Raw genomic sequence first — 25,614 nt, 5'->3', positions numbered from 1 at the left:
GCAGTACACTCATTCCTTTTTAACAAATAATAAGAAGTTTGACTTTTCATTTACACATCCTGCCAATTGCTAACAAGTTTCCATCTCGTTCAAACACCAGATTGATCCTAAGAAATTGAAAATATTGATTTAACCCTCTGTCTGATTTGTACTGCAGGCACCTGCTAGTACAGCCTTAGCACATTACAATTGCTTGGCTCTAATTCCTCAGGGGACCACTAATAACTACCACATCTGTCTTTTCATCTTCTGAAATTATGCTAGCAGTTGTCCAAGTCAATTGTGATTCATTTGATACTGCTCTCCTTCAAGACATATTGCAACCAAATAGACTTGCTCACCAGTAATATATCTGATGACATAGTTAGTTCTCGTTAATTGACAGAATGATTCAGGCTTTTATGGATGGCATTAATTGGTCCCTTGTGTCTGTGCAATAATTGACCAGACAGAAGAAGCAGCATTAGCTTTCACCCAGTCCAGGAGAGTTTTGAGATGAGGTAAATGTAGTAAGGATGACAAAATGTCTATATTTTTTAATCAAAACTTTATCAATGAATTGGGAATAAGATTTGGGGGGAATTCAGATCATCTGAATTACAAATATTGCATTCCGGCCTGTAGAGATATGCTGAAATGCTGGTCTGCCTTCCCCTGGCCTTCTTGTGCTAAGATGTTTTAATACAGGGTTCAGATTGAATCTAATATGTACAGAGCAGGAGAGGACTATACCTGAATAAGATAATGAAAAAGGAGAAACATAAGTATCTTTTTGATATCCATCATTAGTAACCTCAACAAACTAGGCATGTAAAATCTGTACATATGAAATTTGTCTTGCCTCTCCCTTACAGAGTAAGTCATACTCCCAGAAATATTTGAATAAGTTGCTCATCTTGCTGCACCCTAAAATTACTCTTGTCCCTATCCTGCTGAGAAAAGCTTTGGATCCCTTTTTCCTACAGGATACAATTTTTCATGTATAAACATTTTCACAACCTATCACCACTGTTTATTCCCCCTACTCTTTTAGTCACACAGAATTACTTGTTATTTTCAAGGTCTAATACCTTTTAGCCATTTTAGAAATTCCCACTCATTCTTCAAGAAGCCTCTCAGGTGCCTTCTCTGAATTTCTCAAACTGGATTAGCTGCCGCCTCCTTGGTGCTCAGACATTTGGTTCCTTGCTTCCTCAACTAGACTTTAAGCTAGCCTTGGTCAAGGACTGGATCTTTGTGCTTGACACATGTAATTATGTAAGGACTTAATAAATATTTGTTGAGTGGAATTGCAATAGTTACATCTTGAGAAATGAGAATTTAAAGTTTGGATTCAAGGAAGATGACTAAGATAAAATCAGATGTCAAGCAATATGTATTATAGCCAGTGTCAACAAGTGGCTGGCAAACAGTGTTGGGGAATAATTATAGTTTGGTATAAAACAAGCCATTTGAGGTGTGAAAGATAAATTACTCAGCTCACATTTGGAGGGGGGAGGGGAGGTATGTGTTAGGCAAAATAGATTTCCTAGTGTTTGATTTACTTAGACTATTTATCCTTTTAAGGTCATCTGTTACTAGGCTGGACAGTGGCTGGAACAGATATCCATGGAAGCTTTGGACTTGCGAACATAGGATGCAACCTCCTTTTAAGGGCAGTGCACTCTGACAGACCTGGGCTCACATCCCAGCACGGCCATCTGTTAGCTTTGTGCTTTGAATGAGCTCTAGCTGGTCTAAGGCTCAGCTTTTTCATCTGTGAATTGGGAATAATAGTAGGGCCTGTCTTATAGGCCCTTTGGTGGTAATGGGGAGAAGTACTGGGGAAATGTGCTGCTGGCTGGCACACAGTAGGCACTCAGTAAGTGATACCTGTTACTGACTAGAGATAATGTTTTAACACTTCCTTCTGAGACTTTGGGAAGGTGGAGAAGAGAAGATGTATGTAGAGAAAATGCTTTATGGGGTTTTATGATTTTTACCCTGCCTCTAATTCTCTGGTTGCATGAAATTGCTATTCTCTCTGTGAGATTATGTCACTTCCATAGGACTCAGAGCATGGTGGGATCAGAGTGAGGCAGAGGGAGGGCAGAAGCTGATGTGCCAACACAGCAGCAGCAAGTATATGTAGTCTCAAACCTTGGACTGACTGACTTCCTTCCTTCCTTCTTTCCTTTCTTCCTTTCTTTCTTCCTTCCTTCCTTCCTTCCTCTTTCACTAGAAAGCAGCAGACCTGCCATTGTGATAGACAGTGTTCTATTTTCACTGATTTGGGATAAATTCCTGGTGATGCCAATAATTTATTACCTCGTCTAGGTCTAGCATTTTATACTTAGAACATTTCCATATTTGGAGGAGAATAAATTTGTTTGGTAATGCGCTTTTAAACGATGATGGTGGCTGGATAGATGCATAGAATGGATGAATGAATGCATGAATGGATGAATGAATGAATGCCTTAATGCAGCTTGTTGGAGTTTTATTTGAAAGTCATAATAGTCTTTTTTTAAAATGTTACTGTTCCTGCAATGACAAATGAAGGACACTGAGTGCAGTGTAAACGAGATCAGAGTGATTTCTTCTAAGTGGGATCATTACATTGAGGGAATGAGGATTTAACTTGGAGCGGAGAAAGGACTTAGTAATTCTGGAACCTAGTGGACTTTAGGGTAGAGTATATGGGACCTGGGAAAAAGGTGATGAATAGGATTTGGGAAAGAAGTAAAGCGGGGGAAAGAGGATGACAGAAAACAATCATTACTTCTTAATAGATCTGGGAAAAGTGGATGACGAACTCCCTCTTCTGTTTAGCACCATGGGAAAATACACAAGTCGTCATTGTCAGTCGAGTTGGATAGAAAGACTCTTCTCGGATTTTTAAGGTCACCAAGATTTTGTGGATGCGCTCAAGCCCGGACTCTGCATATTGTTTCTTCAGGGACAGTTTATGCCACCTTTCAATTTCTGACCTCAAGCTGTGGAAAACAACCCGTTCTCAGGCTGAGTACTAGTTTCTGCGCCTTGAGTGTTATTTTGATAAGCCTTCGCCATGTCGTGGACATGGCAGGGTAAAGGCGGAACAGAAAGCCTCCTTTGTCATAAGAACAAGTAGATCTCTTTTTCTTTGGCAAAGATGACCTCTGAAAAGTATTGTATTATAAAGTGCAGTTTCCTTAAATACAACCAGCTCAGCCCTAATGTGTGCTTTTTTTATGTTCAGCAGCTAAGCCCAAGTTAATTAATGCTGCACATCCCATAGTGACTCTCAAGCCAGGCACACTTGCATATACCCTAGTGCATAAAGGCAAACAACTTAATTAACTTACTCTCCACCCATAATTCTCTTGAAATTAACTATTTATAATGTCTAGGAGTTTACACTGCAAGCATACTTTCAAAACTGTTTGGAATAAAAAAGAACGATACGGTCGCTTATTCTTTCATTCCTCTCTCTCTGCCAACGTCACTGTTAATATGAAAAGTAGCCACTCCTGTCACACTCTAGGGCTGCATGCTTGAAATTACTATTAATTTCTGCAAACACTCAAGTTTTCTTCTTTGTTACTGCTTTTTTCAAGATATGTTAGTTTTTTGTTCAGCCCCTACGCTGTTCCAGGTCCTGGGCCCTCCATAGTGGACAAGGTGAGTTGGCTGCTGCCCTCAGCGCATCTCTGTGGAAGCTACAGACACGTTGTGTTGGTCTGCTAGAGCTGCTGTAACAAAAGACCACAGATGGAGTGGCTTAAAGGACAGAAATTTATTTTCTCATAGTTCTGGAGGCTGGAAGTCCCGTCAAGGTGCCAGCAGGTTTGGTTTCTCCCGAGGCCTCTCTTGGTGGCTTGCGGTGCCCACCTTCTCTCCCTGTGTCCTCATGTGGTCTCTTCTCTCTGTGCAAGCAGCCTTGCTGTCTTTTCCTTTTCTTAGCCACCAGTCATATTGGATGCACTCCTTGACCTCGTTTAACCATAATTACCTGTTTGAAGGACTCTGTCTCCAAATACAGTCACATTGGGGGTGAGGGCTATAACATGAATTTTGAGGAGACACAACTTAGTCTATAACACATGTGAATAGTTACTGACGTGGATAGGGGGTGGTCTCTGTACTTGACCCCAGCCTTGGTCAGCACAGACTTACTAGAGGCGAGGGCTGCCTAAGATGGAAATTGACATAGACATAGGAGTTGGGCGGGAAGAGAAGGAGGGAGAAATGTCTTAGGCTATGTGTTTGAAGGTTCAGAGGACATGGGAGAGAATGTGGTGGGCAAGTCTGTATGACCGGATTTGGAACTAGCTTGCTTTTTTTCAGTCTGCATTTGAATGCCATGTACACATGAATTGTAGTCTTGAGTTATGTCAGCTCTATAGAACTTGGTGTATTTTGCCCTGGGGTTGGTGAGCAGTGTTTGGTGGGAAGATGGGATAAAATGCAGTCGCCTTTTTATCTGTGGAGAGTCAGGGTTATGAAAGGGGGTTGACAGAGCAGCCTTCTCCCCATGTTCTTGTCTTTCTCTGGTTGAGTTCATCATCCACCACCTGCATGTGCTGCCTCTGTGCAGGTGATGTGTTTGGCAGGGGGGGTGCAGGGCTGAGAGGGATTGCCTTAAACAAAATCAGGAGTAAAGATGGTTAATTTCTATCACCCAGAGCCAACCACATTTTGATGTATTTCCCTCATATGACTTTATTTTTATTGTCCAAAGTCGTGACCATCCTGTATTATATTTTATCCTGCTTTCTTAACGTGTAGCATAAATCTTCCCCATTAAATATAGTTTTTGGGTTTTTTTTTTTTCGGCTTTCCCGAGGCATATGAGTTCCCAGGCCAGAGATCAGATCCGAGCCACAGTTGCAACCTAAGCTGCAGCTGCAGCAACGCTGGATCCTTAACCCACTGTGCTGGGCCAGGGATCAAACGCACATCCCAGCTCCCAAGACACTGTGCCACAGCAGGAACTCCAAAATTTTAATGCCTATCTGTGTTCTATTCAGAAGGAGTTTATTGAACAATACCTTGTATTTGATTTAGTTGGTCTCCCCGCCACCCAAGAAAACTATGACAGACATCTCTTCGCAACTTCCTTCTCTGCTCCAATATGCCAGATACTATCCCTACATTAGGAACAAAGGTTATTTTCAAGGCTTTTGATCCATATAAGTAAACTGCTATCCAAAAGGGTTGAATCAATGTATTTATACCCCCAACAGCAATATTTGCTCCTAGGAACATGAGAAAATAAGTTTAGGCAAAAGTGAGTATTTTATTGTTGCTCTGCATTGCATCGTCTTGCCTGCATGTGAGGATGGACCTTTTCTCATTGTATCAAAGCATTTATGTTTCTTCTTTTGTGAATTAGCCTATCTTTCCATAGGTGCAGTGATGCTTTGAGGGAGACAAAAAGTTGCAGAGGTATGAGCATTCTCTTTTCCCTCAGCTAACTGGCAGTGATGAATGTTGGACGAGTGTGGGCCTATTTCTGTTAGACTGAGGGAGTAATTGCATTCAGATTACATGTATAATAATGTGGATGAGGAATTATAATAGTGATGAGAAATGAATTTATTTATAGCTAATTTGGGGATTTAGTTAATGTGTACAGAGTGTTTGATATGTGCTGGGACCATGCCAGCTAATTTCATAGAAATGTTCTTTTCTCATCCTCAGGACAGTTCTCTGAGGGAGTTTTAGACCCTTTTTACATATAAGAAAACTGAGGTTCAGACAGAATCAGATTGGAATTTGAACTAGATCACCAGACGCCCAGGCCAAGGGCCCTTCCTTCTAAACAATCAAGTCTGCCTAATAAGACCTGGTATCTGTGTTTTTATACAAGTATCCAGTCCAGTTGTTTTGTGTTGCCCCCCCTGTAATACTGTGCCCTGTATTGCGCTGCTCCTGCAGGAGGATGTTAAGAGATGAGCACACTTGCTAGCCATGAAAATGATCCTGGGGGTGGCCTATGAGTGGACTAAAGACACTAGACCCCTTCCGTCTGAAAGAAGAAATTTGAAGGGAGACAAAAAGAAAACTTAAGGAGTTCCAGTCATTGCTCAGTGGTTAACGAACCTAACTAGTATCCATGAGGACATGGATTCGATCCTTGGCCTTGCCTAGTGGGTTAAGGATCTGGCATTGCCATGAGCTGTGGTGTAGATCGCAGATGCGGCTCAGATCCCAAGTGGCAGTGGCAAAGGCCGGCCATTACAGCTCCGATTAGACCCTTAGCCTAGGAACCTCTGTATGCAGTAGGTGCATCCCTAAAAAAACAAAAGACGAAAAAAGAAAGCTTAAAATCATAAAGGGTAAATGTAGATTTATCCAGTATTTTCCTAAGTACTTCAGTGTAGATGCATTTAGAAATTGCAAAGAAGGATTTTTAGGACAGAGGGTTATACAGTACATTTCCAGCTTTATTACTTTGTATGTCTTAACAGCTGAGGTTTAATTGGCTCAGCCATTCTGTGGATGAAGGAATGGTCCATAGAGAATGATTCAGAGAAGCAGTGTAGTTGGAGAGAGTTTTTAAGCTTGAACTTATGGATGGAGGACCAGAATGCCCCCCATCCCCCACCAGCAGAATATTGAAGGTGCCCACCTGGGACACACCGGCCGAGGATGGACAGGTGGAATGAACCATCACCACCCTCGTAGACGACTCTTCAGGGCTAAAGCAAGGACTCAAATGACAGCATATGTCATCTTTTATGTCTGTGGATTTGCTCAAAATTAGTCTTTTCCCCTCTTCTTACATCTACCATATTATCAATCCAGTTTAAAAGGTATTTCATTCTCTCTCTTCAAAGGCTATGGGATTTTGAAGGAGTTCCCTGGTACCACAGTAGGGTAATAAGGGCCCAGCGTTGTCACTGCTATGGTAAGAGTTGCTGCTGTGGCGAGGGTTTGGTCCCTGGAGCAGGAACTTGTGCCTCCTACAGGTGTGCCCCAAAAAAAAGCTATGTGATTTTTGCAAACACTACTGTTGCCTCATGACATATAACATGTCCTTGTGAATCCTACTAACAGAAGAAGTTTTTTGGGTTCTATGTGAATATGGGACCTCCTTTTGTGAAACTTTGAATATATTCAGGAGGAATGTGTGACAGACAGGATTCCACTGCCTCGGGCCATCAGGACACCGTATTGTCCTCGGATAATATTGAATGTAGACAACACTGTGCAGCCTCCAAGAACATTACAGGGCCACTGATGCTTTCGGGGGGAACCAACCCTTAGTTTTTGATTATGTCATTGTGATCAGAATAGACTCTGGGATGTAATTCTAGATATATCCGGATTAACTTTCTCTCATTGAGAAGAATTTTGGATTTAAATCCTGTTGTAAGCAAAGTTAAGGAAGGGCCTTTTTAATGCATTTACTGAATATGAATGATGAAGTGGACTCTAAAGATAAATTTTAACATGTGAGTAAAAAATCTACACAAAACAAAGGTTTAGCATAGAGTGATTCTAAGAGAGTTCCTATAAGTCCAGGCGTTATGGATACCAAATGTTTTCATTGTTTTTGATTGATTTTCATGATAATATTTTGTCATTATGAGGAACCACACGCATGCCATGAAAGGGTGTCTCAACAGAAAATCTCTGTGGCCCAAACTTAGAAAACAGGCTTATAAATTTCTCTTGAAAAACACATCACTACACAAGCAACTCATGAAAGACCTCTGAGCATTGCTTTTCATAGACATAGGAAAATTCCCAAATAATATTTTTTTTTCAAAATAATTTTTTCCTTTCAACTTATTTATTTAAAAAATTTTTAATACTGTACACTTGAAGTACTGTCCATCCTCTGTGCACATTTCTGATCCATTCATTCAGTCAGCATTTCTTGATCATCTCCTGTGTGCTAGGTGGTATCCTGGGGGCTGGGGATTAGAGGAGTTATGGAAAAAAGCTCCTGCCATCAAAGACTAGTAGAGAATGTAGTTATGAGAACAGGGAAGTGTAAGGAGCCTGGGTCTTAGAAGGGTGTTTATTGAAAGATGAATAGAAGTGTGCAGGTAGCAACAAGAGTTGTCATTCTTCGTAGGGGACTGCGTGATAGAAAGTCCAGGCATAGGAAGATGACATTGAGTTGCTATGATAGGACTTGTCATTATAAATAGGATCTCTTTGGTTGTAGCCTTAAGGAAAGTGAGAACGGGGAGGGGGTAGATGGCTGATAAGGAAAGCAGGAGCCTACTTCAAAAGATCCAAAGGAAAAGGCAGGGAAGGTAGGAGGTGTGGGTGGGTCTGTGAGATGAATGTTTATGCAGTTGAATGATTGCATAAGGATTGCATAAGAATTGGGAGCCAGAAGGGGAAGCCACACATGATTGTGGGGTTTCTAATTTGTGGGAATTGGTCAGAGTACCCTTGAGAAACTTGTTGGCAGGGGACTAACCTCTGGATCCTCAAATGTGCCATCTCTTGCTGATTTGGGAACCTGCTGCTCCTTCAGTGAAAGTTCAGCAGCAATGACTGAAATTAAGAGGTGGTAGCCAGTGATGTAGTAGTAAATATTTTAAACTACACACACACACAATATGTGTTGACTAAAATTTTGACTACTATAAAACATGTGGAGCACACACTTTATACATTCTAATAAAATATACATGCCTTATTGTAAATGACATATAACTAATTTTCTCAGAATATTTTCACTGATGCTCTCTTGTATTCATAGCCACACTGTGATTGCAGTTGACAGGGAAGTGTAATGACCCTGCAGCCCCCAGGCTTTGCATACGTCTGGGAAAGTGCCTTACCTCCTTTACTCTCTACCAAAGCTGGACACTAGCCCCCCTCTGTCCACATCCTCTCCCAGACCGCACACTGTTCAGTAACTGCTTTTAGATATGTTTCCATGTATTCGCTCACCTCCTGGGTCACTGGCCAGAGTCTAGGCATATGAGACCATGTGAGGCATGTAAAATCTCGAAGGGTTCATCATTCTTAGAACCCCACTTGAGAACCCTTATCTCAGAACGTGATTCAGCCTAGATCAAACTGATCGGTGCGCAGCACATCTAACCATGACTACTTTTGCACATGAGGATGTTTAGGATAGCATTCTTTGGCGGCACCCTTGGCCTCTGAAAATTCTCAGGCCAGGGATTTAATCTGAGCTACAGCTGCGACCCACCCTGGATCCTTAACCCACTGCATGGGGATGGGCGTCAAACCCAAGCTGTCACAGAGACAACACCTGAGCCTTAACCCACTGTGCCACGGAAGGAAGTCCTAGGATAGTCTTTAAGAGATGTAATGTGGAGCTACCGTCGTGGTTCAGTGGCTAACGAATCCGACTGAGGTTGCAGGTTCAACCCCTGGCCTCACTCAATGGGTTGGGGATCCGGCGTTGCCGTGAGCTGTGGTGTGGGTTGCAGACGTGGCTTGGATCCCGCGTTGCTGTGGCTCTGGCATAGGCTGGCGGCTGCAGCTCTGATTGGACCTCTAGCGTGGGAACCTGCATGTGCCGCAAGTGTGGCCCTAGAAAAGAGCAAAAAAAAAAAAGAGAGAGATGTGATGTGTGTCCCATAACATATCCTCAGAGGTCTCATCCCCCTTGACCTTTCTCTAGCACTTTAAATGGTTGATTTTTTTAGTGCTGTTCTTTTTTCAGAGTCATCTCTCCTTGTCTTCCAGGATATCAGTGGACCAAGTGCATCTCTCCTTTTTGTTTCTCTGCCTCCTCTACTAATTCCTTTTCCTTTTTTTCACCACCGAGTCCCTCCTCAGCCACCCTTCCCTATTACATGCCTTGCCTGGCTATGATTCCTTGCTCGCAGGGCTCAGGGACCAGCACACCGAGCTCTAGACTGCTAGTCCTGTGTCTCCTGCTCAGCCTGAGACTCTTGATCTCGAGCCCTGCACATCCACCTATGCACCGGATGGCTCCACATGGGCACTCTTTTGTGGCCTCAAATTAAAATACTCAAAATGAAACTTGTTGCCTCCCTTGCTCCAGTCTCCTGATTTTCCCATATTCCTTGTTTCTAAGATGTTACTACCATCTTGGAATGAAGAACAGCTGCCACGGAAATCCTTTCTTTCCATCCACACCAGGTAGGTCAAGAAGACCTGGCAGTTTTCTTCATTTTGACTCCGTCTTCTCTCCCACCTTTGTCAGGTTTACCCCCCAAATTTAGGTCTGCATCACCTCTCACCTGAGCTTTTTTTGCTCTGCTCTCTGTCTGCCTCCCTGCCTCCAGTTAGCCCCTCCATTCTAGTTTTCATCCCATAGCTAGATTTCTAGCCTTCATTCCATAGCTGGATTTCACTTGTCGAGAAAGGTCGGTCAGAAGTCACGTAATGGGGATGGTTGTTTCTGAGTAAAGGTCTTTCTCTCTCTACTTTTACTTACATCCATATTCATGATACGAATGACCATCTATTAGCCTTGATGCCTGGGTCTGGGGTTCAGCTAAAGTCATCATGAGTGTCCTGCGTGCTCTCTTCACCTAACTTGGGAGTGCTCTATACATTATAGGTACACAGCTCTCTGCATTTCTCCTCTCAAGCAGAGCAGGGCCCTGTTCACACCAGAAATCTCATTTTCCTCTGAGGTAGAAAAATGAGATACAAGCTCAATATAAAGGGAGTTTATACATACATGACAGCTCCCTGCATGTGACCCCATGAGTGGAATGGAATTAGATATGCAGTGGCTTTTAGAGTTCTGGTAGACATTTGATTGCTCCCCCTGGATAGTATCCTTATGGCTTTTACAGGGAGAGTTGTACTGGAAATTTACCCTCTCTGTCCTTCAGCTGGTTTGTCCCCAAGCCAGACCTGTCTGAAAATTGAAATGGAATACTTTTTCTCTTCTCAAGTTATCAGTTGGAGCTGTCAGGAATTTGTTCCTGTCTGCTAAAGCCTTTTAGCACGGTAACATGCTAAAGGTGGTGCATGTGTGGGAAGTTACTTTCATATGTGGGTGCAGAGAGGGACTTCAAATTAGAATAATCCTCTGTGAAAGGGGGGAAAAAAGAACAGAATTAAAAAGGACAACCCTTAAAAACATATGACCACTTGTGGATCTGCCTTTTCTTCCTGCTTTCATCTATTGCACACTGTGAGGTGGGTAGACCGTAAGCTCTTTGGGTACAAAAGTGCTGCTTTTTGTCCCCCTTCCATACTCTTATCTGTCTGCCCACAAGTCATGCCCATAATGGGTGCTTAGAAGCCACTAGCTTGAGAGAGTGTCTCCCTCCTAGCACAGCCCTTGCGATGGCAGGTGTGGATGGATGCTGGTTAAGAAGTGTGTTCCCAGAGTTCCTGTCGTGGCTCAGTGATTAACGAACCCGACTAGCATCCATGAGGACACAGGTTCGGTCCCTGGCCTCGATCAGTGGGTTATGGATCCAGTGTTGCCATGAGCTGTGGTATAGGTCGCAGACGCAGCTAGGATCTGATGTTGTTGTGGCTGTGGCGTAGGCCAGCGGCTGTAGCTCTGATTTGACCCCTGGCCTGGGAACCTCCATATTCCGCGGGTGTGGCCCTCAGAAACCAAAAAAAAAAAAAAAGTGTGTTCTCTACCATAGCACACAGACCGTACTTATTCTCCTTGATCATTTCTCCCCAAGGGGAACTCTGTGGTGTGTGTGTTAGTTCTGCATTGTTCTTGGAGGGTTTGGTTTAGAACGCTTTTGGGCTTTTCCAAGAATCCTTCCACACCTCTCCTTCTCCTGCCACTGTGCTCATAGCAGCCCTTCTTTTAATGACTCGGATTTACTGCGAAGTATGCCATCTTCCTTTTGTTTGGACCTAGGAGACTCAGCTCTTTTAAGGTTCAGAGGGAAATGGGAGGTGGAGGATCAGAGGGCACCAGTGCTTTCTGGTGTTCTCTGATTGCTTGTGTTTGGAAAGAATATAAAAATAGTGAGATCTTGGGGTCCCCGTAGTGGCTCAGCGGTTAGTGAACCCGATCGGCATCCATGAGGACACGGGTTCGATCCCTGGCCTCTCTCAGTGGGTTAAAGATCCGGCATTGCTGTGATCTGTGGTGTAGGTCACAGACACAGCTTGGATCCCGAATTGCTGTGGCTGTGGTGTAGGCCGGAAGCTACAGCTCCAATTCAGTACCTAGCCTGGGAACCTCCATGTGCCACGGGTGCGACCCTAAAAAAGACAAAAGACCAAAATAAATAAGTAAATAAAAATAGTGAGATCTCATCATTGTGGTACATCAACATTATAAGGTATTAGGCCTTTGGGGAAACCGAGGCTCGAAAAGGTTAATAGGCGTCCCTAAAGTCAGTGACTAGTTGATAGCAGGGTTCTAGAATCTGCACCATATTTCCCCGTCCATTTGGAAGGTTCTGGAGAGGTCTCCTTTGAAATTGTACCATGACATTGTGTCTTTGAGGTTACATATGTTAAAGAAATGCCATCACTTTTCCTCAGGTGCCAAATTCTGGTGAGCAATCTGATCCTAACCTCTCAAATCATTTCTGCACAGCAAAGAAAAAGCAGTCAGACTAATGTTAATCATGGGAGCCTATTATAATGATATATAGCTTGTCATAACACATTATAATATTACAGCAAATATATTTAACTCATGGAACATTCTCAAGGGGCTCTTAACTCCCTTTAAAATCATGTTCCACGCCTCTGTTACAGCAAGATGGAGCTGCAGAGTTCTGTCTGTGATGCTGCCACGCTGCTTTTGCTAAGCCAGTGTCATGAGAATCTCTTGTGAAAACCCTTGCAGTGTTTCCCGGGCTTAAAAGTATGTTTGGTTTTGTCAGCACCTGGAAACGGGAAGTTGAAATTTGAGGAGAAACCTTTGGTGGTTCTGCTCGAAGCTTGCTGGAGAGTTGGAGTCTCTGTTGCTACGGAAACCACACTGCTGCCTCATTTATTAATGGAGGCTTGGTGTACTCCGGATGTATTCCTGCCCTGTCCTGTAAATTCATTCTAGAGAAATGCAGTTTGACTTTTCAGATACGTCTCTGTCATTTCTTAGGCATTCCCTCTTGGGTCCTCACGAATTCCAGAAAATTGCTTGTATGCTGTTTCAGAACTACTGATTTTTATCTGGCAAGTGTATGTGAAGACCGTTGCCCCTCTTTCATGCTTAGATCATGTTTATGCCTGCCTGCCGTGTTCAATAAGTGAATTTTTTTATTATGCAGCCTTTAAGAATTATATGGATTTAAAATAAAGGAATGGAAAAATTAAGTCATCAAACGCATTGAAAATCTTGATACTGGCTTTAAGGGAGTTAAACATTTTTAAGCCTTTCCTACCTTTTAAAATTCTAAACTTGATTTTTTTATCCGAAACGAATGGTTTGTTTCTTCCCACTCCAGAAAGACACTTTTAGAAAATGGCTCAGACAAATATTCTTAATGTAAGTCCATTTCACTAAACTAACTCTCCCCTGCTAGGCATATTAGCAGTATTGGAAGTTGCCTTCAGGAAAAAAAAAAAAATTTTTTTTTTCATCTAAATCTTTATCTGGGAGGATGCAAATAGTAGTTCTAAGCCTTTAAGTCATCCATCATGCCTGGCAGCTTCTATTGTCTCATTGTTGAGTTTGAGCCAAGTGAGAGTCTTTCTTGGTCTTGGGAGGGAGGTACATAAATCTGGCTTTGCCAAATCTGTGCTCTAGGGAAGTCCAAGCCTTGCTCTAAGGGTAGGCAGTGTAGTCAGACCCATGGGTCCACTAGGATCGAGAATTATCTTGGGCTCCCATTTTCTGATGTCATATTTACATAGAAACTAACTCTCTGTTCACAGTGGAAGTGATGGGACTTGCTCCCGCAGTTCTTCCAGTATCTCTGAATTACTGTTAGTTTTTAAATGCATTTTTGTGGATGTAATAAAATACTGTTTATAGTCAGCTACAAAGTAAGTAATTACAATGCGGCAAATGAAATTCAATATAGCTTTGTTGGGGTGTTTAGAATTTTAATCAAGCCAGTCAGAGTAAATTATAAAATGCCATTGCTTTTGTTGTGCTAAGTAACAAATTGACAAAATATTAATCTAATGGATTGTTATTCACAGATGTTAAATGTCTTCTTTAGTCTGCAGATTTTGGATGTTTGCTTTTTGTCTTAATTTTCAGTATATGTTTTCAAAAATCTAAAGAAAAGAATAAAGATTTCAAGCCACATGAATTAAAAACTATACATAGAGTTTTTAATTCATTGATATCTTGCCAGCTACAATTGTGCATGTCTCATGTATAGCACTGAAAACTTTTTTTATTTTTTTTAAAACAGATGTCTCTGTGGTCACTTTTTTAGTATTGTTAAAACTGGAGCTGGGATACATAACCAACTGTTGACTGCAAAGGCTAATATTAAAGGAATAATCAGCTAGTGTTCCTATTAGATCATTTTACTTTGTAAATACCTCGTGCTGTTGCTTAAAAATGGCATTTTGTTAGTTGTGGAGCCCCTTTGTAGCTAAACAATCTAAGTTATTTTCTTTGGAGATTCTTTTAATTTGGATTTATATAATCTATAAAGAATATGTATATTTTTTCAATGTATTAAAAATTCAAAAGCTAATTTTTCTGTCAGTTTATTTGCTTCCCTCCACCACGGCTCAGAGATCTTCTTTGGTTTAACATTCTGATGTTTCAAATGAATGTGAAGAATTTAATTACCAGGTCTTCCCATTAGTCCTGCAATAGTTTTTAATAACATGAATTTCAATCCAAGGGTAAAGTCTTTACATGTTGTTTCCTTTTTCTCTTCAAAGCTGACCTAAAATCCAAAGGTTGCAGTGAAATCAATTTCACCCCATAGCTTTTTCTGTCAAGGTGTTAGAAATCCCCCCTTTGAAAAGTAGAGCCAGTTTCTCTGTGTGTGTGTGTGTGTGTGTGTGTGTGTGTATGTGTGTGTTTGGGAAGGGGTGTGGATGGTAAAATCACATTATTTAGTTAGTTTCCACATATGATTGTTGCTTGTAATTTTTTTAATCTGGGGATTGTTGCCACTACCACTATTGTCAGCTCATGGGGGGCAAGGGTGGAGAAGGTGCGAGACAGTTCGTTGTAGAGACTCAAATATGACAGCAGAATAATCTCTGCAACAATATGGCAGTGGAGCATTTGCTGACTTCAGAGTGCCAGATCAACCCCAATATTTTTTTCAGGGATGCTAAACCTCTTGTAACTGCTAAATTGGATTTGTCACTGAATGAAGTATCAGCTGCTGTTGGACAAGGCCATAAAAGCCAGCCGGCTGGCCCTTTGTAGGCAGGGCTTACCCAACGATTGATATGTTTTAGCACTTTTGGGATTATTGTGATTAAGAGGAAACCGTTCTGAATGAGAGAGAAAAAAGGGGGTAAGGACGCAGAGCCCACAGCTGGTGAGCAGCATGTGTTTACTGCTGAGGAAGTTACCATTATGGCTTTCTCCAGGCTCCTGCCCTGATGGATGGGTATGAAATCTTTCTATGAGGAAGCGATGCCCTTGTTTCCTCCAGTTGCAACTCTCCCTGCAGGGCAATAGGCGTTTGGAATGTTGTGGACTTGAGAATTTTGAATTCTTTTCAAGCTCTCAGGCACGCATGCGTGCACACGCACACAGTGGCTAAATGCCTTCGGCTGCACACACAAGTTAATTGAGCTAACATGTGGGGATTTGGGTACTAACAGAGTGTCTGCTTTCATTTCCCAAACTCAAAGTTCTGTAACATGCGTTAGATAGATACCTCCGTAGTTTGCCTCTGAGTCTCTTGTATGTGTGTGGTGGCTAAAGGGAAGCTGCACAGCCTGTGGATTTATACATTCGAGCACCTGGCCGCGGGATTATCAAGTACGGGAACCTTGCCGTCTTCTTAGACCAGGTTTGTTTTCGAGAACCACCTGCTCCTGGGAGTGGGCAAGGTTTTGCACAGATCTTGTGCTGGCCCCAAAGCAAGCTTCTCCCAAGAGGCAGCTTGTTGAGTAGGCTGGAGTTTGAAGCTGCCCGATACTTGCAGATGCACTTGGAATTGGTCGCCTTTCTGTCCATCCCAAGAGGCTGTGCCTGATTCTTGCTCAGAGTTTGCTCAGCACACCGCACAGGAAAGAGGCTTGCTTGCCAGGTCCTGCAGAGAGTCTTTCCAAGCCTGTGAAAAGCAGGAATCATCCAGCAGCAGAGCATGCTTACAGCTGGCCCTTTGCTAGCTTTGATCTGCGAATCAGGCCGCACCATGAATGCCCTTATTGTCATGTTATGTGTACACAGTGTGTGAATTATTGAAAATAGGGAGGCCTGAGCCTCATCTGGTAGAGATTACAGTGCAGGCATGCTGGGCGAAGGTCTGTAATTGAAAATCCCCAGATGCTGTTTATTTGGCCTTTGTCACATGACCTGCTGCAGGAAGATTGTCTGAACAAAATGTTGCCTGCGTGGAGAGTGGCGCCTTCCCTCCCCCACCCCCCAGAGCCTTCTAGGCTCAGTCTGTACACAGCTTAAACACCTGCCCGAAGGATTTTTAAAGGCTTAAAATAGATTCGCTCACAGCATTTAAATAGAGGGCATCTTGCTTGTTGGTTTAAACTGCTTAAGCGGCTGTTGACTTGTAGAACCTTCTATCCACCAAGGGTTTGCTGGATAATTTCACTCTGAGATATCTTTGCAAAGCAACCTTCAGAGCTGGAGCCAGGAGAAGTAGTTTCGGCTCTGCCTTTTCTTAAAAAATCAAACTTGCGTAATGGTGAATGAAATTGCAGACGAAGCCACATCGACTGTATGTATTCCCCGTCTTTAAAAAATTCCGTGGCTACTCTGAATGCAGCCCTGACTGAACTGGTTTGTCTGCATTTTGTCCAGTTCATTTTAACTTGTTCTGGCTGTTTCTTAGAAAATTTGTTTTTCTCAAATACTGAGTATTGTTCTCTGTGAGGGCAGCGAATTGAGGCAGGATGCTGAATCTGAAATTGTTGAAGATCACAAAAATTAAAATCAGAGTGGATTGAGCTAATTTTGAAGAAGGAAAGACTCTAAGTTTCCTAGGTTCTCTCCACTAAGGAATGAAACAGCCACCCACTGTCCTTTGTGGCCCTCCGCCCCATGTCTCCTTTATAATTGTGGTGCCTCTTCTGTTCCTTGGAGCTTATGAGGAGGAGAGGTGCACAGATATCTTGGCATCCTGTGCACCTTCAGCTGGACTGCGAGTTCCTTGAACTCTGTTGTGTTCTTCTTTCTATCCCAGTCCTGCCAGCTCAGTGCTTTTTCTGTTTTTCCTGTTCCTTTTCCCGCCTTGTCTTCCTGCCTCTTTAAAGAAATCATTGTCACCACCTCCTGTGTGCCATGATGTCACCTCTTCAAATTCCCCCCCCCCCCCGGAAGGAGCTAAAATCAGCAGCAGTGCTGTCATTAAGTAGCAGGCTCCCAGGACAGTGCTAGGAGTTAGAGGAGGAAGACGTTATGGGAGCAGGATGTGGGCCCCACCTTCAACAAGCTCCTCAAAGAAAAGGAGCAAAAACTCCACAGGAAGAGTGTATGGGCAGCCCCGTGTTAGAGCTGTGCATGAGGGGTGTGAGCTGAAGGGGCAGAGCAAACAACTGCCCAGGGAGGCTGGGGAAGCGCCTTTTGACATTCAGATGGGTCTTGACAGCTCCAAAAGAAGACTTCAGTGAGGGAGTTCCTGTCTTGGTGAGGCGGAAAGTAGCCTGGGAACTTCCATATGCCACGGTGCGGCCCTTAAAAAAAAAAGTGGATTTGGGTGGAACCCTGAGGAGAGGGAGGGGTGAGGGCGGTCATCCACACAAAAGGAATGGCACCCAACTTCACAGGTTCTGTAGAGGGTGGCAGGAGAAAGGGCAAAAAAAAAAACCAAAAAAAACAAAAATGGGTTTGTTGGTGTAACTTTTTTTTTTAATGGAGACTGTATTGCATGTTACCCGGATGTAACCAGAAATTTAGAAGGGAAATAAAAATGGTTAACTCTCCTGAATCTAAAACTCAACCAAAAGAGCTCTTCTGTTTAGTTTGCCTGATCACCCTCTAAAATGAAAGCCCATTTCATAGGCCACGGCTTTCTCCTTAATGACAGTGTTGCCTTTGGTTCCTCTTGATTTTAAGACTAGTCAATGTGGCCAGAGTGGTTGAGTATATGACAGAGAACATGAGAACCATAAGAGGAACCATCTCTGGACTTTGATCTCAGACCCTTTCCAGTATGTTTCCTCTCCTCCTTCTAAACATTCTGCCTTTCATTACAATGGTGTGACTTCTTGCCTCAGGCTCCTGGGGCGTGGAGAATTTATTTATGATTCCAGTGTGTACCTCCCCCAGTGCCTGCTGCAATGCCTTATTTATTTATTTATTTATTTAGTCTTTTTAGGGCCATACCCATGGCATATGGAGGTTCCCAGGCTAGCAGTTGAATTGGAGCTATAGCTGCCGGCCTATGCCACAGCCACAGCAACACAGGATCCTTAACCCACTGAGTGAGGCCAGGGATCGAACCTGCGTCCTCATGGATACTAGTCAGATTGTTTCTGCTGGGCCATGACAGGAACTCCTGCAATGCCTTTTTTCTAGAAAATATTAACAGATGCTATTGAACAGGCGAGGGGGATTGCCTTGGGCCAGATTCTGAAAGTCCTGAAGGCATGAAGAGGAATTGAGGTGTTATCTAGTATTGTAGGTGTAAATGGACTTTTTTAAATGGTACGTATGTAATTCAGTCCACTTCATGGTGGGTTGGGCCCCCTTCTAAGATTTTGTTTTCGTTAAGCATTTACGGTCTTGTAAGAAGTTAACTTTTTATAGAATCTGTTTTCAGAGCAGTTGGTCAGAAGTTAAGCATAATGAGCTTAGAAGACAAAGCTGGGCTCAAATATCAACTTTACCACTGAGCTTGTTTGGGAACTTGGGCAAGTTTCTTCTTTGAACTTCAGGTTCAGCATTAATAAAATGGGAATAAGTGGGAGTGCAGGTTAAATGTATTGTGTGTGAGTACAGTCCTTTGAATGGTGTTGACATGGTAGCTAGTCAGCACATGTCACTGTGCAGTTTTCTGCTATCTCACTTCGTCCCTGTCATCCAACATTATTTCATTTAGCTTAATCCCCCCCCCCGTTCTAGTCTCATAGATATGAGTGCATTTTTTTCCCATTTTTAAAAAATTATAGTTGATTTACAGTGTTGTGCCAATTCATGCTCTACAGCAAAGTGACCCAGTCGTGTGCACATTCCCATTCTTATGTTATCTTCCATCATGTTCTATCCCAAGAGACTGGGTATAGTTCCCTGTGCTATACAGTAGGACCTCAATGCTTATCTATTCTGAATGTAATAGTTTGCATCCACTAATCCCAAACGCCCTGTCCATCCCACTCCCCTCCCCTTGGGAACCTCTTTGACTGTGAATCTGTTTTTATTTTGTAGATAGGTTCATTTGTGCCATATTTTAGATTCCATATATAGGTGATAGCATATGGTATTTCTTTCTCTTTCTGACTTCTCTTACCATGACTCTAGTTCCATCCATGTTGCTGCAAATAACATTATTTTGTTCTTTGTTAGTGGTTGAGTAGTATTCCAATGTGTGTGTACATGTGTGCACACATCCATGCATGTGTATCATATCTTAATTCATTCATCTGTTGATCAGCATTTAGGTTGTTTCCATGTCTTAGTTATTGTGAATAGTGCTGCTGTGAACATACAGGTGCGCGTATATTTTTGAATGTTAGTTTTGTCTAGATATATACCCAGGAGTGAGATTGCTGAATCAAATGGTACTTCTGAGGGACCTCCACACTGTTCTCCATAGTAGAGTACATATTTTTTAAATGTCCTTTATGATCATGGTTTTCATATTATTTTTATTATTTATCTGTATGGCCACACCTGTGACATATGGAGGTTCCCAGGCCACAATTAAAACAGAGTTGCAGCTGGGGCCTACACCTCAGCCATAGCAAAGCTGGGTCATTAACCCCCTGAGCCACAATGGGAACTTTTCCATATTATTTTTAAAAGAGTTACTACATGCCAAGACATTTAGAATTCTTCTTACTGTGTTTTCTAAGCAGCAGGTAATGCCATGTGAGTGTCGTTTTGATTTAATACTTGCATAACTCACTTTTGTATAGCAAGTTCTGTATAGCTTCAGAAGTTGATGCCTAATTCTTCTATGATAGTTGTGTTTTTATACTGAGAGCTAAAGTCTGGAAATCGAGTGGGGGACATGCTGTTTAATGCAATGCCTGCAGCCTATTTATAGAGACAATTTTACAGTCTGCCACAAATTATAAGAACTTTGGTTGCACTTGGCCCTTAGCAAAAACCTAATTCCTGCTCTTTTATTCAAGGAAGTATCTATTCTAAATTAAAAGATTATTGTAGCAAGTAAGTAGTTTGCATGATACCCTGTTAATCTTCACGTATCACAATAAAGGGCACCTTTTACTTGAAAACAAGTTTTATGGCCATATCATTTGGACAGTTTAGTGTAATGCAGAGCTTTTGAGAACATTTCCACTGTAGCATGGAAAAGATGTTAAATTTCAATAACATTAAAAGTAGAAGCATTGTAGGTTTTTGTTAGATACCATGTGGTATGGTGTCCTGCAAAGAAACGGTATATACAGTCCAAGTAATGAAGAAGTCCAGAGGAGTAAAGCAAGTTTCCCATGTTTGCATGGCTAATAAGCACACATCAACATTCTCTAGAAAAGATGGAGATGATCACACATCTGAATCCTCCCCCACTCCCACTCTCCCCCACCCCCTGCAGAAGAAAAAAATTGCAGCATTGCCACCATTACAGATTCTCCATTAAAGACCTGTAGTTTTTAGCACTTCAAATGTGTGGATTTCACACTTCTCTAAGGCCAAATAAACAGAGGGTTCTTAGCAAAGTTTTTCATTAACATGACTCTCTGGGGTTAATGTTGAGATTATCTTTTTTTTGGACCAGGTCCATATTACTGTGGCATGTGGAGGTCAGCAATGGGGGCTGGGGAGGGGAAGGAGGGGTGAGGAGGAAAAGAGTGTTGTTGGTCACACTTGTGCCATGCTAAGAGAGCAGAATCAGGGTCTGGAGAATTGCACTGCCCGTCACTAAAATCATTGTAACTGTAAAAGGGCCTGCAGAGTTCAGGTGAGAGTGGCAGTACTGCTATCTAATTGACATACTCCTCTAGGTCTTTTTTTTTTTTTTCTGATTTTCTTCATATGGACAATGAGAGCTCATTTTTTTATTTGTTTTGATTGAAAACACTTATTAAGAACCTATTTAATAGGTGGCATATCTGGAGTCAGAACCAGAAGGGCTCTGTCCATGGAGCAATCACTATTCTAAGAGGGGACTACAGGTTAGTAATGGCAGTGTGGCAGCAGCAGGGCTGTGTGCTCAGTACGTGAGTGTATGAATGAAGGACTGACTGACTGAGTTTGGATGGCTCCTGGAAGACTTTAGGGGAGGAAATGCTTTGGATGGGGCTCATAGGGATGAATAGGAGTTTTGCAGGCAAAGAAAAAGAAGAAGAATATTTAAGGACAGATGGTTGCACAAAGGCATAGAATTTTTTTTTTTGTCTTTTTTGTCTTTTTGCCTTTACGTGAGCCACTCCCTCGGCATATGGAGGTTCCCAGGCTACGGGTCTAATCAGAGCTGTAGTTGCCAGCCTACGCCAGAGCCACAGCAACTCGGGATCTGAGCCGCGTCTGCAGTCTACACCACAGCTCACAGCAACGCCGTATCCTTAATCCACTGAGCAAGGGCAGGGACCGAACCCGCCACCTCATGGTTCCTAGTCGGATTCGTTAACCACTGCGCCACAGCGGGAACTCCAGAATATTTAAGGACAGATAGTGGCACAAAGACATATGGAAGAGGATGACAATGGCTTTGGGAAACTCTATGAAGCTTTTATAGCAGTTCAGGTATGGGCTGTTAACCTTAGCTAACAAGCTAAAAAGTGTGTTTTGCTTATAGTGAACAGGGACCCGTTGATGTAGGGAAGCAGCATAATCAGATGTGGACAGGAAAGAAGGTGAAGGCCCACAAGATGAGTGGCAGGAACTCTCAGGACTGAACACTCCCCTAAAGGCCTGTGTGTGTGTGTGTGTGTGTGTGTGTGTCATGCGGGGTGGGTCCTACTTAGGTTGGCACTGGGGGCAACAGGCTTAGATTCTGTTAAATCTCATATACACCTTGAGTGTGTGGGATGCAGAGATGCTGAAGACATAGACCCTAGCTTTCAGGAGCTTACAGTCTGTTACACAAGGAACTCTTCCTAGTGCAGAATGTGGGCAGTGCCCTGACCCATGCAGAATTAAAGAAAGCACTGTGGGCCCAGGGTGGCGTCTGTGCTACTTTCCCAGCCAGAGTCAAGCCATCCCTTCCCTCATAGATACTAGGCAATCTGTTTTAATTCACAGTTTGCTTTGATTTCAGTTTGCTTTGTAATGTTTTGGTCTTTCCCAACCACTGATCTGTGAGGTGAGCTTCAGGTGCCTAACTCTTACTCCTCTTCACACATTCCAAACCTAGTGTGTATTTCAGGCCCTTCTTGGTGGCTTCCTGGAGGAGACACAGTCTGAGCTGGACCTGGAAGGCTTTTGGTTGGTGGTCTTAAGGGATATTCCAACTGTGAGCTAAATCTTGGAATGGCATGGTTCAGAGAACTGAAAGCTCTCTGAACTTTCAGTTCTGCTGGTGGTAAAGTGGATTAAGGTGGTAGTGGTATGTCATAAAAAAAAAAAAAAAAAAGGGCCAGATGGTGAGACTGCACTGAATACTACACTAAAGCAGTCTGACCTTTAGACTGTAGGCAGAAGGTCTTGAAGCAGTAGAATGACTAAACCAGAGCTGTGTTTTAGTAGCTATGTATGAGATGAATTAGGAAGAAGAATGCCTAGCGGCGTAAAGTATTAAGGCTAGTTAAATTATCATTAGAGGAAAAAAAGGTATAGCATCTCTTTATTACTTCTTAAAGAACGAGGCTAAAGAACTTCATATTTATTTTCCTTCTAGAAATGAGTACAACGAAAAGAATTTCTCATCAACATAGAGGGATTGTTTGCATTCAGTCCATAATATTAGACATTTTTACTTGCTCTCGTCTCTCTCACCCTTGTAGTCTAATGCAAATGTGTAGTTTAAGCTGTTCTGTTAAGATGAAGGAGAACACCGTGTTTTATGGGGCCATCACTTGATAGTGTTACCAGTGCCGTTGAGTGATAGGAACTTGGAGAAGGTGGGTTATTGCCAAGTGTTTTGAAGGGATGTGCAGAATGCTATCTGACTAGCCAGAGTTAACATAGTCTTCCGCTCTGTGTATTCTTCTTCTAAAGCTGTTCCTTGTAAGCCTCTGGGTAAGTGCAGACACAGGATATTTATTTCAGGGACTTAGCAGTGTTCACCTCCTGAAGGCCACCAGTTCATTTTGTAAACCTTTAGATCGAGAACAAGAAGTATCAGCCCCTGGCAACTCAGAACGGCCCACTTGGTCCATTCCAGTGATTTTCCACATTGGTTGGTGCTGATTTTTAGTCAATGATTTATATTTGGGATTAACCGAGACATGGGTATCTAAACTTCCTCATTGGCAACACTCTGGGACTGTTTCAAATGCTCTTTTCCACGAGCCTTCCTTTACCCCCAACCTAAGACTTGTACCCCTCTCCCACTCTGGTTCTCCACCTGTCTCAGTCAGTCATTCATTCCATCAGTGTGTCCTTTCTGAGGACCTGCTGTATTCTTGGCACCGGGGGTACAGTGATAAACAAAAACCCAAGGTCTGTGTTTCTCTGGAAATTCCTCTCTGTAGCAGGGGCAGCAGTTCATCATGCAGTTGTTCAGATAGTGGAACTTGGCAGCTGTGATGTGTGCCATGAATGAGAAGCATGGAGAGGGATAGGGTGACATGACCTTGCTCTCACAGGTGAGAGTCCTTCACAGAAGTAAGCTCCCCAAGGCAGAGACAGTGTTTTACACCCTCAGGATCTTAGTCTGTCGCTTGTGCCCTGTGCGTGCAGTGGGTGTCTGACTCTAGCCCGTGACAGATCAGCTTTGGCAGTCCTCCTTTCCTTTCCTGTGTTGCTGGGAAAATGCAGCAGTGTGGAAGAAATGGTTAATTTTGAACTTGTCACAGGTCAGTGAATACTCTCTACTGCCTCCTCTGGCAGTAGCCATAGATAGGGCCTCCCCAGGTCTTCAGCAGGAGAGGGCCATTAAACAGCCAGTACTAAGACCTCCCCCTAGCCAATGACAGCTGGTTTCTGCAGTGTACCCTATACCTGTGTTCTTTGGTAGTGGTCTTTCATATTCTAAGACAGTTTTTCTTTTTTTTTTTTTTTTTTCGACCATACCCTCAGCATGCAGAAGTTCCCAGGCTAGAAATTGAAGCCACACTGTAGCAGTGACAATGCTGGATCCTTAGGCCACTGAGCCACCATATCTTTTTTCCTTTATATGAACTTCAGGTCGTACAGAAGTGTCCACAGCTAGAAAATATTTTTAATACCATCTCATGGAATCTTGCCCCAGAAAGTCCTTCATAAATTGCTCTCTTTTTGGGGCATTGCTGCTGGTGTTGGAGGTCAGAGCCATGCTTTGTGGTGTTGTCACCTCATTGAAGGCATCTTTCTTTGTTTCTTCCCACTGGGACATCGTTTTCCACTCTATGCTGATGATTCAGTGTCAATCTGGGTTGTAGGAATGTAGCCCCTTTTCTGCCTCTAACAACAATTTTATTCCATAAACATTGAGCTGCCTAGGAAGGGGAGATAGAGAAAAGATGAATGTCATTGGTTCTTATTCTCAGTGGCTTTATGATCTCATTGGACCCATGACATGTGCCAAAATGATCCAGTATAATGCAGAAAAGATACAAGCCAGCAGTGAAGAGGTCAAGGTCAAGGGCTGTGGATGTTTAGGGAGAGGGGAACTCTCTTCCAGCTGGAAGGTTCATGAAGAACAATGAATTTGAAAGGTAGGCAGAATCCAGACATGCAGGGATGGGCAAGGAGATGCAGGCCATGAACACAATTGTGTGTTTAGGTACAGAGCTCAGACAGCTCAGGGAACAGCCTAATAGTGCCGTTGGGCCAAGTTAGGGTTTGCTGGGGGGTGTGGAAGACTCTCTGGCAACAACCATAGCATAGATGCCTGTTTAGATATAAGTTTGGTCTAGCAGTCAGGAGAAGCTTGAGTTTTCTTTCTGATTCTCATTCTTGGGAAAATGTTGTGGGGGAACCCTTCCTTGTCCCTGCTAGTGAAGGGAGGGCCAAGCAGAGGTTTCCTTAGAAAGCCCCTATTCCAGTCCAGGGTATGAGTTTGCCTTTGGACTGGCTGCAGTCAGGGAACAAGAGGTTCCATTTGTTACTTCTTCCTTTGTGGCTCCCTGACTCCATTCAATTACAAAGTGGCTCTTAAACTGTTAAAGCCCAGTATCTCTGGGCTACAATTTCTAGCCACAGACCCTGCATTTGCTGGGCCTCAAACATGACCTTGAGGCCACATCCCATTACACACAAGCCCACAACAACGTTAACCAGTCGTCTGTCTGGGTAAGGCAAGCACAGAGCAACCTCCACGCCTTTCTGCTGGCATCCCTCTCTCTATTGCCCCTTTAACAGGAAATTTCAGGGCATTCTGGGAGGCAGGTGAAGCCAATGATGGGCTCACTTTCTGC

At 43.0% G+C, this 25,614-nt stretch overlaps 1 protein-coding gene across 8 annotated transcripts in view; it reads left to right on the top strand.

Annotated features, from left to right (window-relative positions):
- TEAD1 (TEA domain transcription factor 1) overlaps positions 1-25,614 on the top strand; it is a 274,411-nt gene that overhangs the window by 166,775 nt on the left and 82,022 nt on the right. The gene's annotated exons all lie outside the window — the stretch shown is intronic.

The sequence above is a fragment of the Phacochoerus africanus genome, chromosome 4, assembly GCF_016906955.1.
Source record: "Phacochoerus africanus isolate WHEZ1 chromosome 4, ROS_Pafr_v1, whole genome shotgun sequence".
Lineage (NCBI taxonomy): Eukaryota > Metazoa > Chordata > Mammalia > Artiodactyla > Suidae > Phacochoerus > Phacochoerus africanus.
Note: the sequence above shows the minus strand (reverse complement) of the source record. Positions and strands in the feature narration are given on the sequence as shown.